Source organism: Chenopodium album, chromosome 27 (assembly GCF_948465745.1).
Source record: "Chenopodium album chromosome 27, dcCheAlbu1.1, whole genome shotgun sequence".
NCBI classification, from domain to species: Eukaryota; Viridiplantae; Streptophyta; class Magnoliopsida; order Caryophyllales; family Amaranthaceae; genus Chenopodium; species Chenopodium album.
In genome coordinates, this window is record NC_137860.1 from 13,476,519 (window position 1) to 13,484,958 (window position 8,440).

Here is an 8,440-nt window from a genome sequence, read left to right on the forward strand (position 1 = left end):
GTAGCCTAAAGTGTAAAATATTTTTGTATTTTGCAAATGAAATGTAATAGACTCAACAACAACATAGTGTAGCCTAAAGTGTAAACTCTTTTTGTATTTTGCAAATGAAATGAAATAGAATCAACAACAACATGCACTCAAAGCACCATTCCCCGGCAATGGCGCCATTTTGATGGGAAGGAGAACGGTAGGTCGTTGGGCTACCACCCCACCCAATCAAACAAAATTTTTAACTTAACAAACCCCTATTTAGTGTAGTGGTAAGTCAAGGTCGAACCCGAAGGAATGGAGGTCGAATGCACAATGCCTAAGTCAAGCTATTTCGAAGTCAAGTAAAGGGGGTTTATGAAGGAAACTAGAGCTAGAGCTAAATGATGCAAGAACTTGTATGAAATCAATCTAAAGACACTAGGGCAATGGATCCACATGTAATCGTAATGGAAAATGGTAATTTGGTAGGTCAAACCGACTATGTCAACTGATAAGAAGGAAGATCATCATGTATCCAAAAGAGCATACCTACTCCCTCCGTCCCTTAATATAATGCCACTTTTGAGCATTTATTACTCACATAATAAAAATAAAGTGACATTGTTTTAAGGGACGGAGGGAGTAGTTGCTAATTAGTAAGTCACTTCTCTAACCTCCTTAGCTATTTTTTAAAAAATAAAGTATATATTATAATATATTATAGCAATGTAATACGATGTACATACAGTGATTGCTAGCAATTATATACTCCCTCCATTTTTAAATACTTGCTTCACTTTCCTTTTCCGGCCGTTTTCAAAAACTTGCTCCATTTCCTTTTTTTGGAAAGCTATTACAATATAATCAAAGATGGCCAAACTTCAATTAATCACACACATGCACATGAATTATCAACCAAATTTAATCATATCATCAACTCCATCAATTATCCCCAAATTACTCTAATCCATCACTCAAACATGCTTCACCATTTCCCTAGCTAGGAAACTACTCACTAGCCATAGGAATCAAGATCAAAACTACAAGAATCATCCATTTCATCATCAACATAATTGAAATCAAAGATTAAACTAACAATCAATCAAAATCAATCAAAAATCAAATAAACTACAATCAATCATCAATAACATAGAAAATAAATGAAATCAACTAGAATCAAACTTGTATTGAAATCAAGAAGAAAATCCTTACAAAACTTTGATCTAAAGATCTATAACAATGAGGAATTCTTGAGCAATCACCAAAAATATGAGTTTCTCTCTCTAAAGTTCTTGAGTTTCTCTCTCTAAAATTCTCCCAAAAACTAACTATCTAATTCAATCTAAAAAAACTTCTTACTAAAAATAGGGAGAAATAACTATATATACAAAGAGGAGGTCGGTATTGATGCCCAAAAATAGACCCTCGTAGGTGCGGGCGCTCGTAGGAGAGAAAATGGTGCGCACGGGACACACCTAGATTGGTGCGCCCGCACACACTACCTTGGTGCGCCCGCACATATCTGGGTCTTTCCCCCTTCTTCTATTCGTCCTAGCTCAAGCGGTGCACACGTCCTAGATGATGATGATGGAGGATAAAGTAGGCAGAAACTTTCTTGAATTTCTTTCAACAGTGTAAGCCATGAAGAAGGCATAAACAAAGCCTTGAAGCTTGCCTCTTGGATCCACCTTTGACTTGAAGCTTGTTGCACCATCTTTTGGCATGAAAACAATGAAAGCTCATAGAGAGGAAGCTTTGGAATTCTTGGACAATCAATTACCACCTACAAATGAATGATAAAAAGCAAGTAAAAGAGAAAAATAACAAGTAAACTAGAAAAAGCATGAAAATAGAGAAACTAACTACAGAAAGCATAAAATGAAGAAAACAGAATAAAACTAAGGAAAACAAAAGAAAAGAGAGATAAAATGAAATAGAAATCATCCAAAAAGGGACCAAATCAGTGCCATAAATGTCACTCATCATTGCCTATCATTTGACTACATTATCTTTGTTGAATGCATTTGACTTTCATTTGACTCAATTAGCTTTGCATGAATGTGTTTGACTTTCATTTGGTTCAAAAAGCTTTGTTTAAATGTGTTTGACTTTTATTTGACTCAAAAAGCTTTGTTTGAATGTGTTTGACATTAATTTAATTCAAAAAGCTTTGTATGAATGTGTTTGACTTTCATTTGACACAGTTATCTTTATTGAATGCATTTGACTTTCATTTGATTCAAAAAACTTTGTATGAATGTGTTTGACTTTCATTTGACTCAATTACCTTTGTTGAATGCATTTAACTTTCATTTGATTCAAAAAGCATTGTATGAATGTGTTTAACTTTCATTTAATTCAATTATATTTATTGAATGCATTTTACTTTCATTTGATTTAAAATAAAAGCTTTGTTTGAATGTATTTGACTTTCATTTGAGTCAAAAGGCTTTGTTGAATGCATTTGAATTTCATTTGATTCAAAAAGCTTTCTTTGAATGTGTTTCACTTTGATTTCACTCAATTATCTTTATTGAATGCATTTGACTTTTATTTAATTTAAAAAGCTGTGTTTGAATGTGTTTGACTTTCATTTGAGTTAAAAAGCTTTGTTGAATGCATTTGACTTTCATTTGATTCAAAAAGCTTTGTTAGAATGTGTTTGACTTTCATTTGACTCAATAATCTTTGTTGAATGCATTTAACTTTCATTTGATTCAAAAAGCTTTGTGTGAATGTGTTTGACTTTCAATTGACTCAATTATCTTTATTGAATGCATTTGACTTTCATTTGATGCAAAAAGCTTTATTTGAATATGATTGACTTTCATTTGTGTCAAAAAGCTTTGTTACATACATTTGACTTTCATTTGATTGAAAAAGCTTTGTTTGAATGTGTTTCACTTTCATTTGACTCAATTAGATTTGTTGAATGCCTTTGACTTTCATTTGATTAAAAAAGCTTTGTTTGAATTTGTTTGACTTTCATTTGACTCAATTAGCTTTGTTGAATGCATTTTAGTTTCATTTGATTAAAAAAGCATTGTTTGAATGTGTTTAACTTTCATTTGACTCAATTATATTTGTTGAATACATTTGACTTTCATTTGATTCAAAATGCGTTGTTTGAATGTGTTTAACTTTCATCTGACTCAATAATAATTATTGAATGTATTTGACTTCCATTCGATTCAAAAAGCTTTGTTTAAATGTGTTTGACTTCTATTTAAGTCAAAAACCTTTGTTTTAATGAGTTTCACTTTAATTTACTCAATTATCTTTGTTGAATGCATTTGACTTTTATTTTATTTAAAAAGCTTTATTTGAATTTGTTTGACTTTCATTTGAGCCAATAAGCTTTGTTGAATGCATTTAACTTTCGTTTGATTCAAAAAGCATTGTTTGAATATGTTTGCTTTTCATTTGACTACATTATCTTTGTTAAATGCATTTAACTTTAATTTGACTCAATTAGCTTTGCATGAATGTGTTTGACTTTCATTTGATTCAAAAAGCTTTGTTCAAATGTGTTTGACTTTCATTTGACTCAAAAAGCTTTGTTTGAATGAGTTTGACATTAATTTAATTCAAAAAGCTTTGTGTGAATGTGTTTGACTTTCATTTGACTCAGTTATCTTTATTGAATGCATTTGATTTTCATTTGATTCAAAAAGCTTTGTTTGAAAGTGTTTGACTTTCATTTGAGTCAATTAGCTTTGTTGAATGCATTTGACTTTTATTTGATTCAAAAAGCTTTATTTGAATGTGTTTGACTTTCATTTGGCTCAATTAGCTTTGTTGAATGCATTTGACTTTCGTTTGATTCAAAAAGCTTGTGTTTGACTTTTATTTGACACAAAAATATTTGTTTAAATATGTTTGTTTTTCATTTTAATTAATTATCTTTATAGAATGCATTTGACTGTCATTTGGTTCAAAAAGCTTTGTTTGAATGTGTTTGACATTAATTTTATTCAAAAAGCGTTGGATGAATGTGTTTGACTGTCATTTGACTCATATATCTTTATTTAATGCATTTGACTTTCATTTGATTCAAAAATCTTCGTTTGAATGTGTTTGACTTTCATTTGACTCAATTAGGTTTGTTGAATGCATTTGACTTTCATTTGATTCATAAAGATTTATTTGAATGTTTTTTACTTTCATTTGACTCAATTAGCTTTGTTGAATACATTTGACTTTTTTTTTTTATTCAAAAAGCTTTGTTTGAATGTGTTTGCTTTTCATTTGACTCAATTATCTTTGTTGAATGCATTTGACTTTAATTTGATTCAAAACGCATTGTTTGAATGTGTTTCACTTCCTTTGACTCAAAAGGCTTTGTTGAATGCATTTGACTTTCATTTGATTTTAAAAGCTCTGTTTGAATGTGTTTGACTTTCTTTTTACTCAATTATCTTTGTTGAATACATTTGACTTTCATTTGATTCAAAAAGCTTTGTATGATTGTGTTTGACTTTCATTTGACTCAAGTATCTGTATTGAATGCATTTCACTTTTATTTAATTTAAAAAGCTTTGTTTAAATGTGTTTAACTTTCATTTGAGTAAAAAAGCTTTGTTGAATGCAATTAACTTTCATTTAATTCAAAGAGCTTTGTTAGAATGTGTTTGACTTTCATTTAACTCAATTATCTTTGTTGAATGCATTTGACTTTCATTTGGTTCAAAAAGCTTTATTTGAATGTGTTTGACTTTTATTTGAGTCAAAAGCTCTGTTGAATGTATTTGACTTTCGTTTGATTCAAAAAGATTTGTTTGAATGTGTTTGATTTTCATTTGACTACATTATCTTTGTTGAACGCATTTGACTTTCATTTGATTTAAAAGCTTTGTTTGAATTTGTTTGACTTTCATTTGACTTAAAAAGCTTTGTTTGAATGTATTTGACTTTCATTTGATTGAAAAAGCTTTGTTTGAATGTGTTTAACTTTCATCTGACTCAATTATATTTGTTGAATGCATTTGACTTTCATTTGATTCAAAAAGCTTTGTTTGAATGTGTTTGACTTTCATATGACTCAATTAGCTTTGTTGAATGCATTTGACTTTCATTTGAGTCATAAAGATTTATTTGAATGTTGTTGACTTTCATTTGACTCAATTAGCTTTGTTGAATGCATTTGACTTTTTTTTGATTCAAAAAGCTTTATTTAAATGTGTTTGACATTAATTTAATTCAAAAGGCTTTGAATGAATGTGTTTGACTTTCATTTGACTCAGTTATCTTTATTGAATGCATTTGCCTTTCATTTGATTGAAAAAGCTTTGTCTGAATGTGTTTGACTTTCATTTGACCCATTTAGCTTTGTTGGATGCATTTGACTTTCATTTGATTGAAAAAGATTTGTTTGAATGTGTTTAACTTTCATTTGACTTAATTAACTTTATTGTATGCATTTGACTTTAATTTGATACAAAAAGCTTAGTTTGAATGTGTTTGTCGTTCATTTAACTCAATTATCTTTGTTGAATGCATTTCACTTTCATTTGATTTAAAATGCTTTGTATGAATGTGTTTCACTTTCATTTGACTCAATTATCTTTATTGAATGCTTTGATTTTTATTTCATTTAAAAAGCTTTGTTTGAATATGTTTGACTTTCATTTGAGTTAAAAAGCTTTGTTGAATGCATTTGATTTTATTAATTTCAAAAAGCTTTGTTAGAATGTGTTTGACTTTCATTTGACTCAATTAACTTTGTTGAATGTATTTGACTTTCATTTAATTCAAAAAGCTTTTTATGAATGTGTTTGACTTTCATTAAACTCAGTTATCTTTATTGAATGCATTTGACTTTTATTTGATTTAAAAAGCTTTATTTGAATTTGTTTGACTTTCATTTGAGCCAAGAAGCTTTGTTGAATGCATTTGACTTTCGTTTGATTCAAAAAGCATTGTTTGAATGTGTTTGCTTTTCATTTGACTACATTATCTTTGTTAAATGCATTTGACTTTCATTTGACTCAATTAGCTTTGCATGAATGTGTTTGACTTTCATTTGATTCAAAAAGCTTTGTTCAAATGTGTTTGACTTTCATTTGACTCAAAAAGCTTTGTTTGAATGAGTTTGACATTAATTTAATTCAAAAAGCTTTGTGTGAATGTGTTTGACTTTCATTTGACTCAGTTATCTTTATTGAATGCATTTGATTTTCATTTGATTCAAAAAGCTTTGTTTGAAAGTGTTTGACTTTCATTTGAGTCAATTAGCTTTGTTGAATGCATTTGACTTTTATTTGATTCAAAAAGCTTTATTTGAATGTGTTTGACTTTCATTTGGCTCAATTAGCTTTGTTGAATGCATTTGACTTTCGTTTGATTCAAAAAGCTTGTGTTTGACTTTTATTTGACACAAAAATATTTGTTTAAATATGTTTGTTTTTCTTTTTAATTAATTATCTTTATAGAATGCATTTGACAGTCATTTGGTTCAAAAAGCTTTGTTAGAATGTGTTTGACATTAATTTAATTCAAAAAGCGTTGTATGAATGTGTTTGACTGTCATTTGACTCAGTTATCTTTATTTAATGCATTTGACTTTCATTTGATTCAAAAATCTTCGTTTGAATGTGTTTGACTTTCATTTGACTCAATTAGCTTTGTTGAATGCATTTGACTTTCATTTGATTCATAAAGATTTATTTGAATGTTTTTCACTTTCATTTGACTCAATTAGCTTTGTTGAATGCATTTGACTTTTTTTTTATTCAAAAAGCTTTGTTTGAATGTGTTTCCTTTTCATTTGACTCAATTATCTTTGTTGAATGCATTTGACTTTAATTTGATTCAAAACGCATTGTTTGAATGTGTTTCACTTTCCTTTGACTCAAAAAGCTTTGTTGAATGCATTTGACTTTCATTTGATTTTAAAAGCTCTGTTTGAATGTGTTTGACTTTCTTTTTACTCAATTATCTTTGTTGAATACATTTGACTTTCATTTGATTCAAAAAGCTTTGTATGAATGTGTTTGACTTTCATTTGACTCAAGTATCTGTATTAAATGCATTTCACTTTTATTTAATTTAAAAAGCTTTGTTTAAATGTGTTTAACTTTCATTTGAGTAAAAAAGCTTTGTTGAATGCATTTGACTTTCATTTAATTCAAAGAGCTTTGTTAGAATGTGTTTGACTTTCATTTAACTCAATTATCTTTGTTGAATGCATTTGACTTTCATTTGGTTCAAAAAGCTTTATTTGAATGTGTTTGACTTTTATTTGAGTCAAAAGCTCTGTTGAATGTATTTGACTTTCGTTTGATTCAAAAAGATTTGTTTGAATGTGTTTGATTTTCATTTGACTACATTATCTTTGTTGAACGCATTTGACTTTCATTTGATTTAAAAGCTTTGTTTGAATTTGTTTGACTTTCATTTGACTTAAAAAGCTTTGTTTGAATGCATTTGACTTTCATTTGATTGAAAAAGCTTTGTTTTAACTTTCATTTGATTCAATTATATTTGTTGAATGCATTTGACTTTCATTTGATTCAATTAGCTTTGTTGAATGCATTTGACTTTCATTTGAGTCATAAAGATTTATTTGAATGTTGTTAACTTTCATTTGACTCAATTAGCTTTGTTGAATGCATTTGACTTTTTTTTTATTCAAAAAGCTTTATTTGAATGTGTTTGATATTAATTTAATTCAAAAGGCTTTGAATGAATGTGTTTGACTTTCATTTGACTCAGTTATCTTTATTGAATGCATTTGCCTTTCATTTGATTGAAAAAGCTTTGTCTGAATGTGTTTGACTTTCATTTGAGCCATTTAGGTTTGTTGAATGCATTTGACTTTCATTTGATTCAAAAAGAATTGTTTGAATGTGTTTAACTTTCATTTGACTTAATTAACTTTATTGTATGCATTTGACTTTAATTTGATACAAAAAGCTTAGTTTGAATGTGTTTGTCTTTCATTTAACTCAATTATCTTTGTTGAATGCATTTCACTTTCATTTGATTTAAAATGCTTTGTATGAATGTGTTTCACTTTCATTTGACTCAATCATCTTTATTGAATGCTTTGATTTTTATTTCATTTAAAAAGCTTTGTTTGAATATGTTTGACTTTCATTTGAGTTAAAAATCTTTGTTGAATACATTTGATTTTATTAAATTCAAAAAGCTTTGTTAGAATGTGTTTGACTTTCATTTGACTCAATTAACTTTGTTGAATGTATTTGACTTTCATTTGATTCAAAAAGCTTTGTATGAATGTGTTTGACTTTCATTAAACTCAGTTATCTTTATTGAATGCATTTGACTTTCATTTGATTCAAAAAGCTTTGTTTGAAAGTGTTTGACTTTCATTTGACTCAATTAGCTTTGTTGAATGCATTTGACCTTTATTTGATTCAAAAAGCTTTATTTGAATGTGTTTGACTTTCATTTGACTCAATTAGCTTTGTTGAATGCATTTGACTTTCGTTTAATTCAAAAAGCTTTA